The sequence below is a fragment of the Agelaius phoeniceus genome, chromosome 2 (assembly GCF_051311805.1).
Source record: "Agelaius phoeniceus isolate bAgePho1 chromosome 2, bAgePho1.hap1, whole genome shotgun sequence".
Taxonomy (NCBI): domain Eukaryota; kingdom Metazoa; phylum Chordata; class Aves; order Passeriformes; family Icteridae; genus Agelaius; species Agelaius phoeniceus.
Genome location: NC_135266.1, coordinates 24953871 through 24966977, shown reverse-complemented (window position 1 = coordinate 24966977; position 13107 = coordinate 24953871). Strand labels below are relative to the sequence as shown.

Genomic DNA, 13107 nt, shown 5'->3' with positions numbered 1-13107 from the left:
TACAGAGCACTTAAGCACTCCATGAATTCCCCTGTAAACTACCTGCTTTTGTAAATATTATAGACATTCAACCACTCTCCTTATCTCTTCCAATTTTGCTTGTAGAGATTTTAATCTATGATGTATTCTCTTGTGCATGCAAATGTGCTGTACATCTACCATTCTAAAGGAATGTAAACCAGTTTTCTCATGCTGTGGTTGCTTTGGGTATGTGTTTCGAGGTAAGTTGCTTAGGTCACCCAAAGGAATACTTAGAAGACCTGGGGGGGTTGTTTTGTTCTTTGAAATAAATAGACAGCTGGTGTTCCGTGTTGTCTGAAAGGCAATAGCTGCATATTTACGGATGATGGATTTAAGAATGTCTGTTGGTGGCTTTTTTTTGGTGTTTTCCACAACTAGGAATGTAAATTACTTAATTGGAGGCCCAAGCAAGATAATTTTCTTTGTAACAGAGCATAGATGAATTTGTGACATAAATAAAAAGTGTCAAGGTCTGGAGCATCATTCAGATGGAGTCTCCTTATTTTAATGACCCATTAATGTCTGTTTAATAAAAGTCAACTATATATTGAAAACAAATACAGCAAAGATTTGGGAAAGGTTCAAAACTCTGAATTTATTCCTTGATAGCTTGATCTTATTGTTCAGTAACAAGTACAAATGAGTCACAGTAGAATGAAGGAGACATGTTATAACCCTTGCGTTGAAAGACATCAGTTTTCAGTTCATAGAGTATGCCAGCATCTTGTAACAAGATAATTAAAAAAAAATGATAGCTTGGGGAAATAAATAGTATTAAGCCTTATGCTTCATTTATTTCCAGCTGTGTTCCTGTCTGTTTGCTAGAGCTTTTGCTGGCATTTTTCATTTGCGTAGTCCAGAGAACGTCTCAAAATGTTCTGTTTAAAATAAATAGGTGCTTGTCTGATATGCTAGAATCCAAAACTACTTCACATCAATGTAGGCTGTTTAAAAATGTTGATGAGAGAAAAATATCAGTCCATAGTAAGAGAACACATATTAAGTTCTAGTGTGTCAGTGTACTCTCCACTCTTCCTAACAGGTTCCATCACAAATTTCTCTGACATTAAGCAGGTATATAATGAATCACATAATTTTAGACTTCTTGGAAATGTAGTTATTGACATTAGAGACATCTGGACAGGTGAATGTCTAGTTATAGCTAGAAAGCAATAGTCAAGAAAGGCATTTGAAGGTACTTTGGAATGTATTTAACATGCATGAATATGGTTCAGATCAATGCTTGCTCATTATGTTAACTCTGTTTCAAACATAATTAAGATTTTGAACAGAAAACTGAGTTTTATTTTAAAAAAATCTGCCCCCTGCCCTCCAGCACTGTGTGGTTTTTTATCCTGATTCCTGATTTATTCTGATATATTTGATGTCTGTCTAGAATAAGGATAGCCTGCCACTTGGTCCCAGGGCTGGAGACAGAACCTGGTGAGGGAAAGTAAGGGGAGCATCCTTCCTGCTTGCCTCTGGAATATTCCTGTAAATGGCATTTCCAACGAATGCATTTAGATTTGGTACCTGCTAAACATGGTTCCCATTAACACACACATCAGTACCTGTTCCTTCAAAAATCTTTATGAATATTTCTTAATCAGAGAACTAGAAAGAGATTAAAAAGACTGATTTTAGCCAAGATCTGGGCTCAGAGAAGGCTGCCATGCCCAGCTCCTGTGGTACCCCAGGAGACCACATGAAAGAACATCTGCTCTCCACTTCTTCTGTGGGAGGACCTATCCACTCTACCCTCGACCATCCACAGCCAACATTCTGCCTGCCCTGGAAACCCTTTTGATCTGGCTTCCATGTCATGCAGAAGTGTACAAATGCTGAAGGGCCTTTTCCAATCCTCCCACACTCTTCAGCAATCCACCCACACCACTTCACTGCCATGGGAGCCCTGGGAGCTGCGGAAGTGGGTGCTGGGTTTACTCTTTAATGCCTTAATTATTAACATCTGGAGAGATATTTCCTACTGTAGTGTGGGAAGACGTTCCAGACCCAGAAGTTCCAGACTGGGGTTCAATTAAAATTCATTTGGCCAAATAATCATATTCATGATCTCATCAGAAAAAGTGCTGAAAATGGTAGTTGACTTAAAAGCTGTGAAATGACCAGGAAATAGTACCCAAGAGCATTTCAGACATGGAAAAGTAAATCACATTGCCATATTTTTCTCTCTCCTTTGAGAATAATTTCATCAATACGATGGCCATATTTAGAGTACATTTAAAATATTCTCTCATCAGACTGTTTCCATGAAAATTGCATTTCTACGCCAAACTCCTTTAACATGACTCATATGTTATCAAGGGCATATAATTGACAAACTCTAAGGGTTTTCATCCCTTTCAGAAAATTCAGAAAGTGAGTGTAATTGCAACAGATGGCCCTTATCCTATAAAGCCTTTATTATTACGCTGAACATCAAGCTGTTGTTTTAAGCTATATAATGTCAAATATCACATATTTTCCAAACAAAAGGTAAAGAAATTTTAGAAAAACATAATATTGCTAAAATAATAAATAATACCTTACTGTTTTCCATTAGAGAGATTAGCCTAAAACATCTTCGTTTATTACCTCATACTTTTTATTTGGTTTTCTGCATAATAACTTGACTGTTCTCTTAAACCTTACTGAAGTGTGAGATCTGTTTAAACTGATTAGAGTGTTGAATGCTTGCCTGCATTTTATTGAGCTACTCAAAAGAAGACTGAAGCTATGTTTTCTCTTTTATGCCTACCTAGATTTTGAGAACAATTTCAAGCAGCTGTCGAGATAAGAAGTGCTAGCTGTTAGTGTGTGCAGAAAAAACATGTTAAGCATTTAATTAACCATTCAACAAAGACTACACAGAGATGAGTAAAATTCTCCATGCACTGACTTTTTCTAAAAATGTTCCTGCTCTCATTCATGACCATTTGCACTGCTTTTGTACTGTATCAGAAACAAGTGTAAATGGGGGCAACACTAGAACCTTGCTGTAAGTAATACAGAATGATTAATCTTCTTAGACTTATCAAGTTAGAATGCACTGAAGTATAAATCCTCATTCTTTAGTATAAATATTTCATGATGATTTCACTGTCTCAGCATTACCCACTGAGAGTTGAAGTCAACAAGAATATCAAACATGCTTTTGTCATTGAGCATGAAGTATTGCAATTAAAAAAGAATCTTTGCTAGATAGAAGATAAGAATAGAATTAACTCTTAATGTACTGCTGGTATTTTGATATTTTATTGTTTTAATTTATAAAATTTTGATATTTTATTGTTTGAAAGCAGGAAAACTTGAGCAAATAATTTTATTTTGGCTTATATTTGTTTCACTTATTCTGAGGCTGTATCTGTATTATTATACCTACATTAATTTGAATTCTCTGTTTGCCTTGATGGGTGCATCACCCACATGTGGATTGACCATGCTGCAGAAGTACACAGACTGGCTTTGCTTGAGGTATTTTGGATCTGGAAGCCAGGTAGCTCTGACTTAGACTGAGAGTCAGTGGGACATCTCTGGAGTTCCCCATCAACAGGAGCGGAGACCAGTGTTTTCTCTCCTGAACACTTCTACAGCCTTAAAAATCACAGATGGTTTTGGTGTATGCAGGGTATTGTGCTTCTGCCTTTGCTCTGTAATGAAGAGTTGACTGTTGCAGGGGACTGTGCCCTTGAATTTTTTTTTTTTAAGATTTACTAGACTGGGAGGACCTTTGAGGGTTTTCTGTCATTTTACATATCAAAAGATAGAACAGAAGTATTTCTAATATTGATGATTTAACGCAGTATAAACCCCCTTGTTGGAGAGAAGCCCTGGCAGTCAGTGGAAGATCACTATTAAGTACTTTGAGTTTCCTTGAAAATATATCAGAGGCAACAAGTCAGTTCCTTTAGTGGAGCAAATCAGTAATCATTAGTCCTATCTTTTCATAGTCAACCTTTATTAGATCTTTTAGAATCAAGAATGTTAATTTTTTAAATCACTTTTAATTGACACTGCTTGGTTTTAGTAAGCACTGCTCAGTGTTCCTATTTAAATCCCCTAAGAACAAGAGGATGCAGTCTCAAGCTGCACCAAGGGAAATATAGGTTGGATATTAGGAGAAAGTTTTTTACTGGAAGAGTGATAATTGTCTGCCCAGCGAGGTGGTGGAGCCACCACCCCTGGGTGTGTTTAAAAAAAGATTGGATATCTTTAAAAAAAGGTTGGATGTGGCACTCGCTGCCGTGGTTTAGTTGAGGTGTTAGGGCATGGGTTGGACTCTGTGATCTTGAAGGTCTCTTCCAACCTCATGATTCTGTGAAGTGGCTGCTGTAGGAACTTTGAGTTCAGCACCAGTTTATGTCTGAGTTGGGAAGACCTTGAACGGGGGACGTTAAGGAAACCTCAGCCAAATAATGTACTCTGGAGATGGCCATAAAGTTGGAAAGAGGGGTGACAGGCTATGTGGGAGGCAAAATGTGTCTGCAGTCTGGAAGGGCTAATAGATAACATGAAATCATTTAATTATTCCTGAAAGGGCAGATTCAGAAGACAGTAATAAAATAAGCAGAGATACTGAGCAGCTGCAGATCTGATGTTCTACAGGGAAATTGTGATTCATATTTATGAAATTCGGGATATTGTCACAATGTCTTTTGTCAGTTCTGCTTTGACAGCAGTATATTTTTATTGATTTATCCTTTACTCTGAGAAAAAGAATCTTTTGAATTCAAATCAGGGCAGAAGAACATAATTTTTCATGAAGAGGCCTACTATTCTTGAAAAGAACAAAATATCAAACAACTTTGAATAATATTGACTGCGATATGCTAAATGTTGAAAAGTTGTCTACTCTTTCACAGCTGTCAGACCAAACTGCTAAGTGGCATCTGAAACCATCAGCTTTTCTTAGTTTTAAATAGTTATAGGAACCGTTTGTCCCAGTTGTCTCTGGCAACATTTTTTATGCTAAGATACATTTTTGCACTCAGTACAGTGTGTATTTGTGATTAATACAAACCAGTGGATTACACTGATCAATTTATCTCTATGGAAAGAGGGCTATAAAAGCAGTAGTATTATGTGCTGAGACATGCTCATATTTAGTTTTCAGAGCTGTCTTCTGAAGGCATTCACAAAGTAATATTTAATTTGGCACAATATGACCTTTTAAGCAGCTCTTGCTAGATGCACTGTCTTTGATTTTAGGGGTATTGGCACAATGAGCTCAAGCTCTCTTCTTCATGGAATAAAACAAGCTCACAGGGCTTGATTTTAAATTTGCACAACAGCTGTGTATGCCTTCACTATGGTTTCTTGAAGGATTGCAGGGTCTTAGCTTGATCCGAAGTATGTGAGCCTCCAATGAATTAGTCAAGTTTCCCCAGTGTGAGATATGAGATATAAGATATGAAAAGATGTGTGAAATTTCTGCTGCTCTGAAATATCCATGCTCAGGAAGGGGAGCTGCCCAGTGCCTGTGCAATACCTGTGCATAGTTTGAAATCTTCCCAAATTTAAAATTATGTCTATACAAGGTCAATATCTACTGACTAGATACAGATTACAAAACCTTTGTCCTGTGCAGTTTTTCAGTATCTGGTCTAATTGCCCACTAAAACTCTGATGCTGCAGGGGTTTGTTGGTGTAACTTAGGAGTCTGGGACAGCAAACCCTGGGGTACAGCAGGAGCTACATTTTGTAGTTAATCCTTTAAGTTTCTTTAAATAATCTGCTCTTCAATTTATATTGTATTTGCTGGGATCTCAGACCAAGAGATACATTAGACGGTTCTGTGATATGTCAGTTCCCACACAAGAATTTAATCCTTGATGCACTTAGTAATCAGTTTCTGTGTACATTTTCTCTGTAGCAATATCCACAAGAAGTGACCTGGGTGTATATAATTATCACTAGGGAACCATAGTGATGTGGTATATGGTAGTCTTCTTAAATCACTTCCTGGTCTTTCTAGCCAAGGGCAAAAAGTGGTTTGGGAAATTGGTGTTTTTTTTGTTTTATTTTTTTAAATCTCATACCTCGTGGTACTTGTTTGCTTCCTTTCTCTCAGCTACTTCTTATTTCAGATTTTAGACTTATGCTTTCAGAGAAAGGTCATAACTAAGATTAGTCACTGAAAACATCTGGCCATATGATGTTGGCCTTCAGAAAAGCAGATCTGGATTTTCTCAAAGTTTGGATTTCATTAGGGAAGGGTAAAAAGCCAAATTTTATACAAAGTTCTCAAAACCACTTCCAGCAGAAGCAACAGCAAAGCTTGTAACAGTATATGCCTGGAAGGAGACAGAACAGTAAGAAGCAACATGAAAGTGGAATTTTCAAAGAGGAAACCTGAAGTAGCTGCTAAAGGAGTGATAGTGGAGTACTTTATCACACAGGGAAGTTTCTAACCTGCTGGAGAACATATTTAGTTTAGCCACAAAAGAAGTTTAATATCACAGTAGGAGCAAAACCAGTTGGGAAACCATATTTAAGAGATGTTGAAGAGGATTTACATTTCTTTTCAAGTAACTACAACACCTGAGAAAGGGCTACAGAATAGTTGATTGAAGTATTGATAACTTAGTAAAGAGAGTTCAATTAAATGATGAAAATAATGACTAGCTTCCAGTAATGAAGTGTTCTCTTATATAATCTTTAACAGCAAGAGAAATGCAAAATCAAGGTAAAGCCAAGGGAAAAGAAACTTTGACTCCTGTCTGGAAAACCATGTTTATATCTCTTAGAATATTTAAGAGTGATTATAGTGGCAAAACGTACTCATAAATTTTGTAGCTCTTAAAGAAAGCATGTGACAGCTTCCACCGAAGTTCATCTGGAACATTTTTAAATATATTGGTATGCCAACAAAAATAATTCTCACCAAGGCTTGTGTCAAAGTTCAGTGTGCACAGTGTACTGAGCTGAGTGAGCACAGTCACTAGCATCAAATTGGGTGTTCTCTCACTCTTTTCTCACTGACTGTAAACACATTCAACAAAAGCATTTCATGGCTAGTTAGCAGAATACTTAAAGCCTTGAGGGGGTTTAGTAACCCTTAATTTTGTTAGGTTTTCTCGAGTGGCAAGCAAGGTCTGAAAGACGGTGCAGAACTGCAAAATAAATAGTTTTAAGTGGTAGTGATGGAGGAGAGGGACTGTGGTACAGAGGAGCAGTCTAAAATGCCCTCTGGCTCCAATGTCAGTAGTTAGGTGAAATAAAGAGAGGCATACCAAAGGCTTGTACAGCGAGCAATGAACAGAGAAATCAGTGCTGCCTCCATCTGTATGGCAGCACCTTTAATGGGATCCTGAGTTAAGGATGTGATCACAACACCTCAACTCAAACTTCGTCTCTGTCTGAAAGTGTGGAAATAGAAGCTGGAAATCCAGCAAGGACACACCCAGCCCCGTGAAATTCCTATAAAAGGATCTTTGTAGGAAGTTCTAGTATTAAATGCAGTGAAATCAGTGTCAAGGCAGGAGCAGTGAGCGACACCGTTTCTCTCATCATAAAAGGGGAAAGCCAGTGTTTGTGAAACTCTCCAGAGGGTAAGCTTTAGCTGGCCAGCCTGCCTGTGCCCGCTGTGTGTGGCTGGGCTCCATTGAGGAGGAGCAGCGGAGCGGCGGGAGGGCAGGGCTGTGCCCGCGGCTGGCAGTGTCCCAGCAGCCGGGCTCTGTCACTTCCCCGCGGGCTCCTCTGGGTGGCAGTCACACATTGCGGATGTCCTTTATTCGGACCGGCCTCTTGACCTGTCCTCGTCCCTTTTATTGGTCAGAAAAACCTTAAAGTCACCTGCTGAGCAATGCACCAACTTCTAGTACACACTTACTGACAAAGATACTGACATCCTCTACAATGTCAAAATAAGAAAGATACTTGTTTTCATTATTGTTAATAATTATTCCATCTTTATTGACTTTATTGCCTTAGGCTGAACAACCCTGGAGGTACTACAAAAATATATATTGTCATGTCTGTTTTACAGTGGATCTGGTTGAGTCGAGACAATTAAGTGAAGAAGCACTGACTGACACTTCTTTGACACTCATTGTGTCATAATGTTATTTGCCTTGTGATATGCCATGATTAAAAGTCAGAAGCCAGAGTATTTCCTCTGTTTTGTGGAAAGATATTTTACTCCTATGGAACTTTCAAAATGTTTTAATCTTTAGAAACGCCATTTCCAACCTGACCCAAAAAAGCAGCTAGACTAGCACTGTCTCAAATAGTGCTGTCTGTCGCATGCCCTCAAGATATGAGTACCTCATTATGAGAACTTTATTGCAGTCTGTACTGTCCAGGACCAGCTGCCCATGTTTTTACTATTTATGGAAGAGGTTATTTTCTGTAAATATGTCCATGACGAACCTTTGGCAAGAGAATAAAACTTGCATGTAATGTCACATTTCATTCCCAGTCTAGGATCTGAACAAAAATAAATTAAAAACCCAGAGAAGTTTAAGATCCTTTTTTCCCCCCTGCTATTTCATCTTTAAATGCGAGCCTTTAAACAATGCCAAATGCAAACAAATGCTAAATAATTTTCATTAATGAAGTAGGAAGGGTGTGGAACATTTTTACCCCTTATATTCTTGGACCTTCAACACTGGAAGTGATTTAATACAATGTGTAATAAAACAAAGGAAGAGTTACTCAGACCTAATGTGTTCAACAGATGATTAGAAGGGGTGGGAAATATAGCACCCTTTTGATTCAACCTGTATGCAGGTGATAGAACTTCCTTTTTCTTTTTACAGTGCAAACACATTTGTCCTTCAAACATCCTCTTCCCTTATGGTTCTTTGAGGTTCTTCTGTTCCCCTGAGTGACTCTAGCTGATGAGAAGAGGTTCTTTGACTGATGTGTGATAAAAGATTTAAAAACTAAAATAAAGTTGGAGAACCTCATGTGTACCTTCATAAAAAGGTTTCTGTGACTTCCTTCTGAAACATCATAAGCTGTATTATTGTGTTGGGCTTTTTTTCCTTTTTTTTTAAATCAAGAAAAGTTTAAACAAAAAGACAATGAACCACATACTTTGGTGTTACACTGCCAAACTCTGTGCAGGCAGACTTCCACAGCTGAAGATAAAGTTTAGTTGCTCTCAGTCATCTTCTTCTCTCTCCTTTTCTATTTCTGTACTTTATATACCATGCTCTTAATCATGCTATGAATAAATATGTACCTCCATAGCATCCCAGCTACTTCTGGATCTGTAACATTTATCTATGCTGGAATGCAATATCACACAATGAACCAAAGACATGCAAATATAAGGAATATTGAGAGCTTGAGGTAAGAGTGTACCTGGCTCAAGAAGTCCTAAAATGTGAACTTTGGGCAGCTGCATTGAAAAAACTGACTACCACATTTGGAAAATCAGGAATATAACTATGGGTCAAGGAAGAAGAGGAATTGCATGAGGAAGACTTCTGAATTATGTAGGGAGCAGCTCTTACTTATAGTTGGTTTAACTGAAATTGTATGATGTTGATACAATTGATCAACCAGTTGCTTGGCACTGATTAAATGATAGCCATGATTGGCTTTTGAATGTTAATTTTACTTCACTCACTTTACTTCTTATTCAGCTTCTCAATTTCTTTGAGACACACTGTATATCCATGCACTTGAGCACCAGCTAAGCACATAGATACTGATATGTAGGGGAAAGGATAATCAAAGATTGTTATTTCTATTTTTATACTCCTGGGAAACACTTAGCAGCTTCCTGAGGAATGTTCTGTACAGCCATGAGGTGCCACAGAAATATGCTTTTGCTCTAAGCATTCTTTAGGAGGCAGAGGCCCAGGCTCAGTCCCTTAACCTTAAACCTGAAAAGCCCTCTAATGACATGTTTATATCAATGGAGTCACTCTTGGAGGTTTGGGCTCATCTTGGATCAAGCTGCAGAGGTTCCCCAGTGTTGTAAATTCATGACCCTTGAGAAAGGATACTTTCATAGTAAGAAGAGTAATCTTGCCAGGGAGTGAAAAAACACAGTGAGATTGGATGATCAGGGTGCCTGCCCCATGGTATATGAACCTGTATAGGTTCCTGTGAATTGAGGGTACAGCACTGGCTTTTGCTCCATAAATAGCTGCTCCCCTCAAAATGCAGCCTGAGAGCCCATTTGGCTGTGGCACTGGAGGAGTCCCACAGGAGAAAGTCACTGGGGAGGAGCAAAGGGAGAAGGAGATGCAGAAGGAACACCATGGCAAAGGGGTCATGAGGAAGAGAGTGCTGTTCCCCAGCAGCTCTTGGGGTGGCCCTTTGTCGTCACACGTGTCAGAGTACAGTGTAGAGCAGCCCTGGTAGTGCTTGGGGTTGCTCAGGGCCTCAGCCAGCCTGGCTGTGGAGCTGTGCAGGCCATGTCAAACTGTCATGGCTGCTCCTTCTGCTGGCCATGCCAAAAACGCTGCACTCGTGTTTTCATGGGACTGAGTTCTTTCAGATGCTTCTGGCAATGAAGAATCCAGATTTTGCTGAGTCTCCCCCCCCTCTCTGCCTTAGCCCCTCTTCCATTCCACATACTGTCAGGAACTCAGCTCCAAAACTTCTGGGTGAGCCAAGATCTTTACAGAGCTCCTACACAGATTCCTTGCATGTCTGCAGAGTTATGTTTGTGTAATTAATTGCTTGTTACTTGTGTGGCTCCAGAACTGTATAGCTATGGTGCAGATAGATTCTGCTGAAGAATGTGCAGTGGGAATTTTGTAATGTCAAACATGCTCAGTGCATTTGAGGACACATGTCCTGTAAGCCTATAGCAGTAATTCTGCTTGACTGATATCCACCTCACACTTTCAATAAAATACTGAAAATGCTAAGTGCAGCTGAGGACAAACAGATGACATTTATTGTACATGTTTATTTTATTCCTGACATATATTCAGGGCCAGTGCTCCCTCTGGTGGTTAAAAATACCATTTTAATAAAAAATTGGCTATTCTCTGAGTCTTCTCTAATGTAACACTGAGTAACACTGAGCCAATTACAATTCTCTAACGCATGTTTAAAAGAGTGTTGAGAGAAACACTGTGACTTGAGAGCCACACTCAGGTTGCACAGTGCTGTTTCCCGCTGTGGGCTGTAATTACTGCTCTAACACCTTGGAGCTAATTCACTGAGTGCTCGCAGATGCATCAGCTGAAGGAACAAACACAGACCCTGCACTCACCTCTCACGGGGCTGGGGACAGTCTGGGTAGAAACCGTGCACTCCATTGCTGTGGATTTTATGGGGTTACACTGGAGCATCAAGGTGTGATGACTGTTTTGAATGGCAGCTTTTCCTGTTAACAATCAGCCTTTTTTTTTTTTTTTTTTTTTTTACTCTATTTGGAAACTGTATTGCCAGTTTTCATCTTGAAACAGTTGCATTTCTTTGCCAAATATGCCCCTGGTAGAATTTCAGTTCAATGAATGTTAACTTTTGGGAACAGGATAGCGTGTATGTTTGTGGGAAGAGTTCTGAGTTTATAACACGTTGGAGTCAGCAGTGACAGTGGTCTGAAGACAGCCCTCTGGCAGGGCCAAGGGTTTGTTGGCTCCCAGCTCAGTTTCCCTTGCAGTGAAGGCACAGCTGAGGAGCTGTGGTGGAGGAGCTCCAGCAAACCCCACTGTGCTGGTGTGAGAAACTGCTCTTGCTGCCATTGCACCTTGTGTCCTTGTGGCCTGCTGTGTCCTCCTCACATGGGCTTTGGCAGCTGCCTGGCCACCTGGCTCAGCTCACAGAGGCCAGACCAAGCTCACTCACTAGAGAAAAGGGAGTAAATTCAGTGAGCTGAACTGGCTGAGGGAATCATACCAGGTGGTGTAAAGAAGGGTGAGGTGGCACCATCCCTTTAAAAGGAGAAGAGCCACGTTTGCTGGGTAGATCAGTTCAGCCTTGTGACATCTTTCCCTTAGACTGAACTGTATGCCTTTTCAGCTGAGGGACAGACACATGTCTGTCCTGCTGTTTCAGCTGCTGGGGGATCTCTGGCAGAGGCAAATGTTAAGAAATGAAGCATCTTTCAAATGGCTTTGGGAGGATCTAAACATTGTTATTCACCATGTGCCTGTGTCTCTGGAGAGCCTGAGAACATCATATTTGTACAGACACAGACACCCTGTGAGCCCACACTTTGGGAAGCAGCTGATTTATATCCATGTTACCAGTCTCTCAAGCCTAAAATCTCCCAGTCCAGTAGTCCCTAGGCAAAGTAATAGGGGAAATAATTTATAATGGGGTGGTGATTATTTCCTCCCCCTCAGCCCTTGATATAATACAGCTGAACCTTCTGAAATTACTTACTTTATGTGACTCTCTTGCTTAGCAATCTGCGGTTGTTCCGTGTGCCAAACAGCATTTCATGGCTAATTTAGAAGGGTAGGTGTCAGAAAAAAAACCCCATCAGCTCATGCAGTTCAGCTCTTAACAGGTTCATGTCTGCTGAAGTGCATTCAATTTTAATTTAAACTACCTAATGCAAAGGCATTTCACAAAAGCTGAGCTAACACAGACATTTTGCTTATTAAATGAGTGCAGTGGTGACTGAGCACTTGCTGTCTTTTACGTAGCACCTCCACATTTTCAGCAGTTGAGTGGCAGAATATTCATTTTTGTGAGCTGAGTAATGTGTTCTCCTTTGTGCTTTCTGACAGCTTGCATTGAATCAGCAGAGGTACAGATGACATGGTTACATCTGTTTTAATTTTTGAGTCTCATGAATTGATTTGTAAGAAGCAGAAGCTCTTTCAATATTACTTGCCAAGATTTTGCAGCTGTGAATATTGGAACTTGAACAATACATAACCCTTGCAGTCACAGTCTCATGCTCTTCATGCATCACAGAAATCTCAGTGCTGAGTAAAAAGTGGGGTAGCAGTGATGACCTGGTGCTTGCCAATTTATGCAGTGTGTGTGCTTAAAGAGTTGTAGCATGAATGTAGCACAAGCACTTATTGTGGGGCTGTTTGGCTGGAATATTGGATGAAGGAAGGAACAGGCAGGCAAGCAAGGGAAGGATGCAGCAGATCAAGTGTTGCCTTGCAAGGTCAAGGCATCTTCAGGACATGCTTCTGCCTGTTCTGTACAGCA

At 39.8% G+C, this 13107-nt stretch overlaps 1 protein-coding gene across 2 annotated transcripts in view; it reads left to right on the top strand.

Moving 5' to 3' along the window:
* Positions 1–13107, top strand: part of COL4A1 (collagen type IV alpha 1 chain) — a 118422-nt gene that overhangs the window by 49231 nt on the left and 56084 nt on the right. The window lies entirely within an intron of this gene.